Below are 7241 nucleotides of genomic sequence, written 5' to 3' on the forward strand. Positions count from 1 at the left end.
AGAGCTCCGTGCTCTTATAGTTCCAGCCCAGCGCAGCCCCTGCACCTCTGGGAGAGCAGCCCCAGACCCAGAGATTCTGCTGATTCCATTTACCCCAGGAGCTAAGCCAGAGGAAGCACCATGAAGTTGGGGTTGAACTGGGCTCTTGTTTTCACCCTTTTACATTGTAACTCTACAGAGAACTTGGAGACTCGTGTGTGTGTGTGTGTGTGTGTGTGTGTGTGTGTGTACTCTCTCCTAACAACAATCTGTCTTGACACCAGGTATCCATTGTGAGGTGCAGCTGATAGAATCTGAGGGTGACCTTCGACAGCCTTGGGGTGGGGGAGGGTCTCTGAAACTCTCCTGCCAAGGCTCATCGAGGTTCATGATCAGTGACTATTATATAACCACCTGGATCGGCCAGACTACAGGACAGAAACTGGAGTGGATAGGTTATATTAGAAACAAAGTCACACAACAGAATACACGTGCATCTGTAAAAGGCAGATTCTCCATCTCAAGAGATGATTCCAAAAGCACTGTCTATCTGCAAATGAGCAGCTTGAGAACCGAGGACATTGTCGTGTGTTACTGTGCGGACACAGCGAGAGGAAGTCAGTGTGAGCCCAAACACAAACCTCCCTGCGGGAACGGGAGGGCTGGGCTGCAGTGAGCGTTTAGGACACCAGGGAGCGCTCTGGACCCCACGGAGCCCGAGACCAGCCCCAGGAGCAGGTGCAGAGGGAGGTGGGGAAGAAAGGGGCTTTCTGTGGTAGCAGGGTTTCCTTTCAAAGCTCTCAGCTGCATCCAGTGGCCTTTGTTTCTTTTTCTCTGTGGCTCTAATTTTTCATATTCTCACTGAAGACAACAAATGATGGTGACACTGACAGTGGGCAGATGAGATACCACCATGCCTGAGGCCTATTCTCCTCACAACCCTATGTGTCCCCTTTCTTTCTCTTTCTTTCTTTCTTTCTTTCTTTCTTTCTTTCTTTCTTTCTTTCTTTCTTTCTTTCTTTCTTTCTTTCTTTCTTTCTTTCTTTCTTTCTCTCTCTCTCTCTCTCTCTCTTTCTTTCTTTCTTTCTTTCTTTCTTTCCCTTCCTTCCTTCCTTCCTTCCTTCCTTTCCTTCCTTCCTTCCTTCCTTCCTTCCTTCCTTCCTTCCTTCCTTCCTTCCTTCCTTCCTTCCTTCCTTCCTTCCTTCCTTCCTTCTTTCTTTCTTTCTTTCTTTCTTTCTTTCTTTCTTTCTTTCTTTCTTTCTTTCTTTCTTTCTTTCTTTCTTTCTCGCTCTGGTGTTCCCTGTGTTTGGGAAACGTATCTCTCACAAAACCCCAGTGCAGTCAGGCACCTGTGTGCTAAGCTCAGCTCTCTTCCCTCCATCTCCACGTGGACCTGGTCTTCTCACAGCTGTGATAAGAATCCTCCCCCAGGACCTCCACCCACAGGTCTCTGTCTTCCCCACCACACCTTTTTCCCTTGCTCCTCATTCACTGGGGTGGATTAGAAAATCCATGCCAACATCATCTGCTTTCACCAGTAGGTCTAATGCTCACTAAACCTGACATGAACCCTGAGTTTTATGGGCCTGGATTCCTGCTCAATCTTCCAAGCAGCCCCCAAATAGGCAATCACTGTATATATAGACATTCATGTCTCCCAACTCCATCTCCTAATATCCACCTAGCATGTCTGTTCATCATGGACACTCAAGGTCCTTGAATTTGGGGATTTTTTTGCTTTCAAATCCATGTGGTGTGCCTGTATTGAGAGGTGGTACTATAAATTGTATACATTGGTGTGAAATAAAAATTTTATTAATTGGGCATTACCTTATGAAACACTTCATTGCAAGCTCTATAGATACAGCGGTGGCCTGGTTTTTTAGCTCCATGGTTTGTTGTAGAGATGGTGCCTGATCTACATCACAACCCAGGGGGCAACTCCTTGGCCCTTCTCTGAAATGCACAGTGAGGAGGAAGGGGAACTAGCATACAAAGACCCCCTCTGAAGGTCAAGGTCAGGGATGGCCACTTCTACCTCATTTTTTGACCAAATGTCCCTGGACCACAGCCTTCACCAGGGGAATCTGCTCTCCAGTGTGGCACAGGGATTACCAGGCAGACCGTGACCCTCAGTCTCATTCACACCCCAAAGCCACTCCACTGTGACATGGGCAGGCTTGGTTGTGAGTAGCACACCATTGTCCTGAAACAATTTGCATAGAGAAGAAGAGATCACCTAACACTGAGATGACACTCCATGATCAAGAGCAGTGTTGTGGGGAAGTGTCACAAACTGGCCCTAAAGGACCCTGTGGCGACTTTCACTAACTCTGGGACAAGTGCCCACAGGTCAAGAGCAGCTACTGACCAGGTCTCCTCTGCAAGCCAGAGACTCGGTCTCAGTTTAGGCTCTTAAAGACTTACAAAAACAATACAGGACACCAACATGTGGTTTTCAAGCTTTATTTGAGGGTGCTGGCCAGCTACCTGTCAGAGACAGCTGGTGTGAAAATGCCCACACCTCTCGCTGCCCCATAATGTATGGCAGGACCCCTGCAATGTCCAGAAATGTGGGCTTTGGCTCTGCCAGCTGGAGATGCTTTTTTTCTTACAGATGTCCTTCTATATTGTCTATACTTGTACAGAGGTCACAAGGCTGATTTGTTCTTTAGTCTTCAACTGACACTTCTGTGACTGTGGTCAACCTGACAGTTCTCATGTTCATGGCCACTGCAATGAGGAGTAAATCTATGAAGGCATATATTCGACCAAAGACCACTCTCAGATACAAAACTGACAGGTCACTCTGTGTTACTGACCGCATTCTTCTTGGAGGGGGTCCACTGTCCACACTCCCTCTGGCTCCTTTGTTTATACACTGTGGAGGGTCCCAGCCTACACAGCAATGACAGTGCCCTTTATTGTTGCAAACTCCCCTCAGATTGCATTTATTTGGATGCCAGTTGTAATTTATTTTAGCCACAGTATCATTGCAGCAATTATTCAGACAAAATTTTCCACCACCACAGGGGGTACCAGGTCTCACAGCACCAACATTAGTCCTTCCTGTCCCTCGGTGTGACCCCACTCCAAAACACAAAGACCACCTTAACACACTCTGATGGAATCCAACATGTCCTTGCAGCTTAGGCAGATGAGTGACATTGGTACACTGTAGGCGTCCACATTGAATGTCTTCTTGAGCACAAGTTACAGGTTTGGACTGAACACGAGTTCCACAGTGTCCAAACCTATGGCCCCTTCTATTGATCACATGGCAGGCATCTGGAGCATTCTGTGCACCTTCACCAAAGATCTCCTTGCAGTGCATGTTGCGGTCAGTTCAGTTCCCATGGTAGCAGTAGCCTTCCTCGGTGCACGGGATTCCATCTTGCAGATAAATGTCATCAGGGCATGTAAAGGTGTCCCCAAGGCATTACTCTGGAAGGTCACAGATGTTCTGAATTGGTCTGCAGAGCATTCCTCTGGGTGAGTAGGTGCAATTTGTGCAGCATCTGCCTGTGTTACACGTGTTTCTGGGCGTAAAGGTACAGTCAGCGTTGCAGCAGAGGTTGTGATAACACTGCTTGAAGGATCCACAGTCACGGTGCTCACCTTTGTCCACCACAGAGTTTCCACACCAAGCATGTGTCAGGCTTTTATTGTGATAGATTACATTGGTTTCAGATATGCAACTTCCATATTTAAAAAGTGCATTTTGTGCATGTGCAAAGGAACAGTTATTGAAGGCATCTGTCAGTACAGGAAATCTGGACGTGATGCAGGTCATCCTTCTTTGGCAAACACAATAGTCCACATCATAATAGAGACCATAACTTCTAGCAGTATATTGCATAACTATAATAGATATTAATAAATAATGTCTGCCTAGTTGACCCACCATAATAAGACCACGGTCCCTGCACATTCCATATAGGTGAGGCTGAAATTGAATGTCTTTGGGTCCATCTTTAATCACAATTACAGCTGAGTATGCACTGAAACTCCTATAAAAGTCCCTTGAATAATAATCATAAAAGGGACTCCCTGGCACCCTATAATTGTCCATTGCAGCTGGATCTGCTCTATTATAAATGATCATTATGCTGACATGGTATCTCATATCAAGACCTTGGAGCATGGCATCAACTATGCTAACTATACATATCAGATACTGGGCACATTGTGACACATTGTTGAATAGAGTATACATTGATCTAGAACTTATTACACAACCTTTTATATTTCTTTTGTGTGATGAATAAAGCTTGCTACTGACCCTGGGGGCTGCACTGACATTCTCTGGAGAGAACAGTGGTTGCCTCTCTTCCTTGCACCCCAGGAAGTACATGGGTCCTATTTCCCACTATCTGGGAAACCACGTGTTCAAAGGTTCAGGAGTTTTTGAGGGGTTTGATTTCATAGGCAAAGTCATCCACCTTTATAATACCTTCTAGGCCCCCATAGCATGTGTCCACAGTGACCATGGAAAGAGGAACCCCCTCTAGGTAGCCAAGGTAGTAGCAGTCAAGGGGGACAAAAGGGTACTCCATCTGTAAGGCTCCTTGGTCATCCTGAGTCATCAGCAGCACGTCTCTGGACAAAAACAGTTTCTTGTACTGCAGGTGGATAACGTGTCTCTGGCCCCCAAACCTCAGGCTGTAGGAGAGCCAGCCCGGCACCTGAGTGCCTTTTCCATGGTGTACTTGCTTCTGGGTAATCACCACCTCAGAGATGTAGCACCACCACCTCAGAGATGTAGTACCATGATGGTCGACTTTGAAAACCCTGGACTGGAGACAATACACCCAAAGCACTGGTAGCAAGGAGGCTGCCCACAGGGGGACCAAGTCCTCAGCCAGCCTCATGCTCTGCTTGGGTACAACCATCAACAGGAATGGAGAAAGGCAGGGTCTGCAGTGAAGGGTCCCTACTACCCAACCAGACCACAAGCCGATTGTGACATATAACCTTCCCTGGGCGTGTCAGCTGGGGTATAGGTAACAGTCACAGGGTGTGGCTGTGGGTGGGGCTGGACATGAGCCACTCAGGTTGAGGGGGGAGAGGGGGTATCTGTGATGCCCACGGTGGAGTGAACGAGAAGGAAGCAGAGCACATCCGTCTCCCTCTGTATTTGAACATGTGTCTCCATTACAGCAGTTACATTCTCCACCAACGCTCACCCATGGAACGCCTGGGCCACTCTCTGTGGATCGCTGTCTTCCTTATTATAGGAACCATCTCCCTGCTTTTTTGGCATGTGGAGCTAGACTTTATTAATTTTGTCTTCACAGATGTTAAAATTATTTAATTCTGTAATTACATGTATCTTATTTTGGTTTGCAGTTAAGACGTTTTCAAACTATGTGCTCTTTCTGACTTTTGCTTTAAGTCTTTTTTGGACTTAGAGAGTAAAACCTTTGCAGCATCCCACGTGATTGCTTCTTACTGCAGCTGGTGACAACAGAAGATATTTTCAGCCCAGTGTGAACCCGGGGTTGTTCCCGTGGGTCCCTCTGTGTGGGTGCTTTTTCTGACTTTTTCTTTGAGTCTTTTTGGGGCTTAGAGAGTAAAACCTTCACATCATCCCATGCGATTGCTTCTTACTGCAGCTTGTGACAACAGAAGACATTTTCAGCCCAGTGTGAACCCAGAGTTGTTCCCGTGGGTCCCTCCATGTGGTTCTGTCCCAGCCTTTGGTAGTTTCCTCACTTGCATGTGCTGTAGTAAGGTGCCAGAGAACTGTAAAACTTAGCATTGGCGATGCCATTTTAAAGAGGAAAAGTCAGGCTTTCTGTCCTGTCCTTTCTTTGGAAAATAGAGGGAGAAGGATATGAAAGTCTCCAGACTTACAAGGACAACTGGGTCATTTAGCTTTAGTTCTCAGAAAGGATTAAAGTTATTCAAAGTACTTCCTTTCCCTTTCAATAGGAGACAAAATTTACATGCCAACCTATACTGATTTTGGCTCTCCCTCCCTCCCTGGAATCCTGGAGTAACATACCTCTAGGCAAAGGAGGGGAGATAGACACTAAAAGATTTGTGAATGTTTTTGATTGTATTACCTTGAAAGTTTTCATGTTTTTAATGGATCTCCTACACAAATGTTATAAGCTTTTTAATGTTTATGCCATGATGTCATGCTCTTCCCAACCTGTATGTGTGTAAAGCCAGAAGCCACGGCCAGGGCCACTATCACAGCAGCCTGGCCCATGCAGGTTCGCATTGGATTCGGACAGTCAGTAAAGAAACAGTGGAGCCAAAAACTGATGGGCCATAGTCTTTAATTCTAGCTTGCACCCGGCGGGCAAGTAAAAATACACACTGGGCTCCAAAACCCAGTCACATTCAGTGCTCACAAAGCCACTGACTTATCCGAGTTTCCTAGAATCAAAGGTTTCTAGCTCACCAGACTTATTCACCTCTGTTCCCCATCTCCTTCCTTATCCCAAATACAAACTCTACACAAACTGGCATCTCACTCAGCACTCCACCATCTTGGCTGCTTCTCCTGGCCTCCTCCACGTGGCCTTTCTCTGCTCTCCTCTGCTCTCTCTTCTAATACTAGTCTCAGGAACCAAGAGGGCAAGCTCTCATTTCGCCCCCATTTTATAGTGTAGAAATCCAAACCCTTAATCCAATATACATAATAGGGAGGTCTCTAATACAAAGACACTTCTGAGGCATGATTGGATTGTACCTCCCCACATCAAAAAAGGTAGGGGCCTGACCTGTGGTGGCGCAGTGGATAAAGCGTCAACCTGGAAATGCTGAGGTTGCCGGTTCAAAACCCTGGGCTTGCCTGGTCAAGGCACATATGGGAGTTGATGCTTCCTGCTCCTCCCCCCTTCTCTCTCTCTCTCTCTTTCTCTGTCCCCTCTCTATAATGAATAAATAAAATCTTAAAAAAAAAAAAAAAAAAAGAAATTAAAAAAGGTAGGAAAGGCTTAATACCAAAACCAAGCCCTAGGCTACAAGGATTCTGCCTGTCTTTAGCCCACCCCAACACACATTAATATCACCTGGGTGACGGCCTCCTCATGTTATCTTTAACAAAGTGAGCATAATACATTTTATCTGCCCAACAATGTGGTCAAAGGGTATATAACCAGCCTCTGAAATATACTCGAGGCTGCACAGTATGGGTCAGATATGCCCCATGTTAGTCATATGTAGCCAGCATATTAATTAATCTTCTTTTAATAAAAACCTTCAAAATTCATCTGGACTTGGTGTCAATGTAAAGCCAGTAGCCAGGG

The 7241-nt window shown here is 46.1% G+C and overlaps 1 pseudogene; it reads right to left on the reverse strand.

Moving 5' to 3' along the window:
• Nucleotides 1-2650: 2650 nt before the first annotated feature.
• On the reverse strand, nucleotides 2651-5022 carry LOC136383892 (disintegrin and metalloproteinase domain-containing protein 21-like; annotated as a pseudogene).
• Between the last annotated feature and the right edge of the window lie 2219 nt (nucleotides 5023-7241).

This window comes from Saccopteryx leptura, chromosome 12 (assembly GCF_036850995.1).
Source record: "Saccopteryx leptura isolate mSacLep1 chromosome 12, mSacLep1_pri_phased_curated, whole genome shotgun sequence".
NCBI lineage: Eukaryota > Metazoa > Chordata > Mammalia > Chiroptera > Emballonuridae > Saccopteryx > Saccopteryx leptura.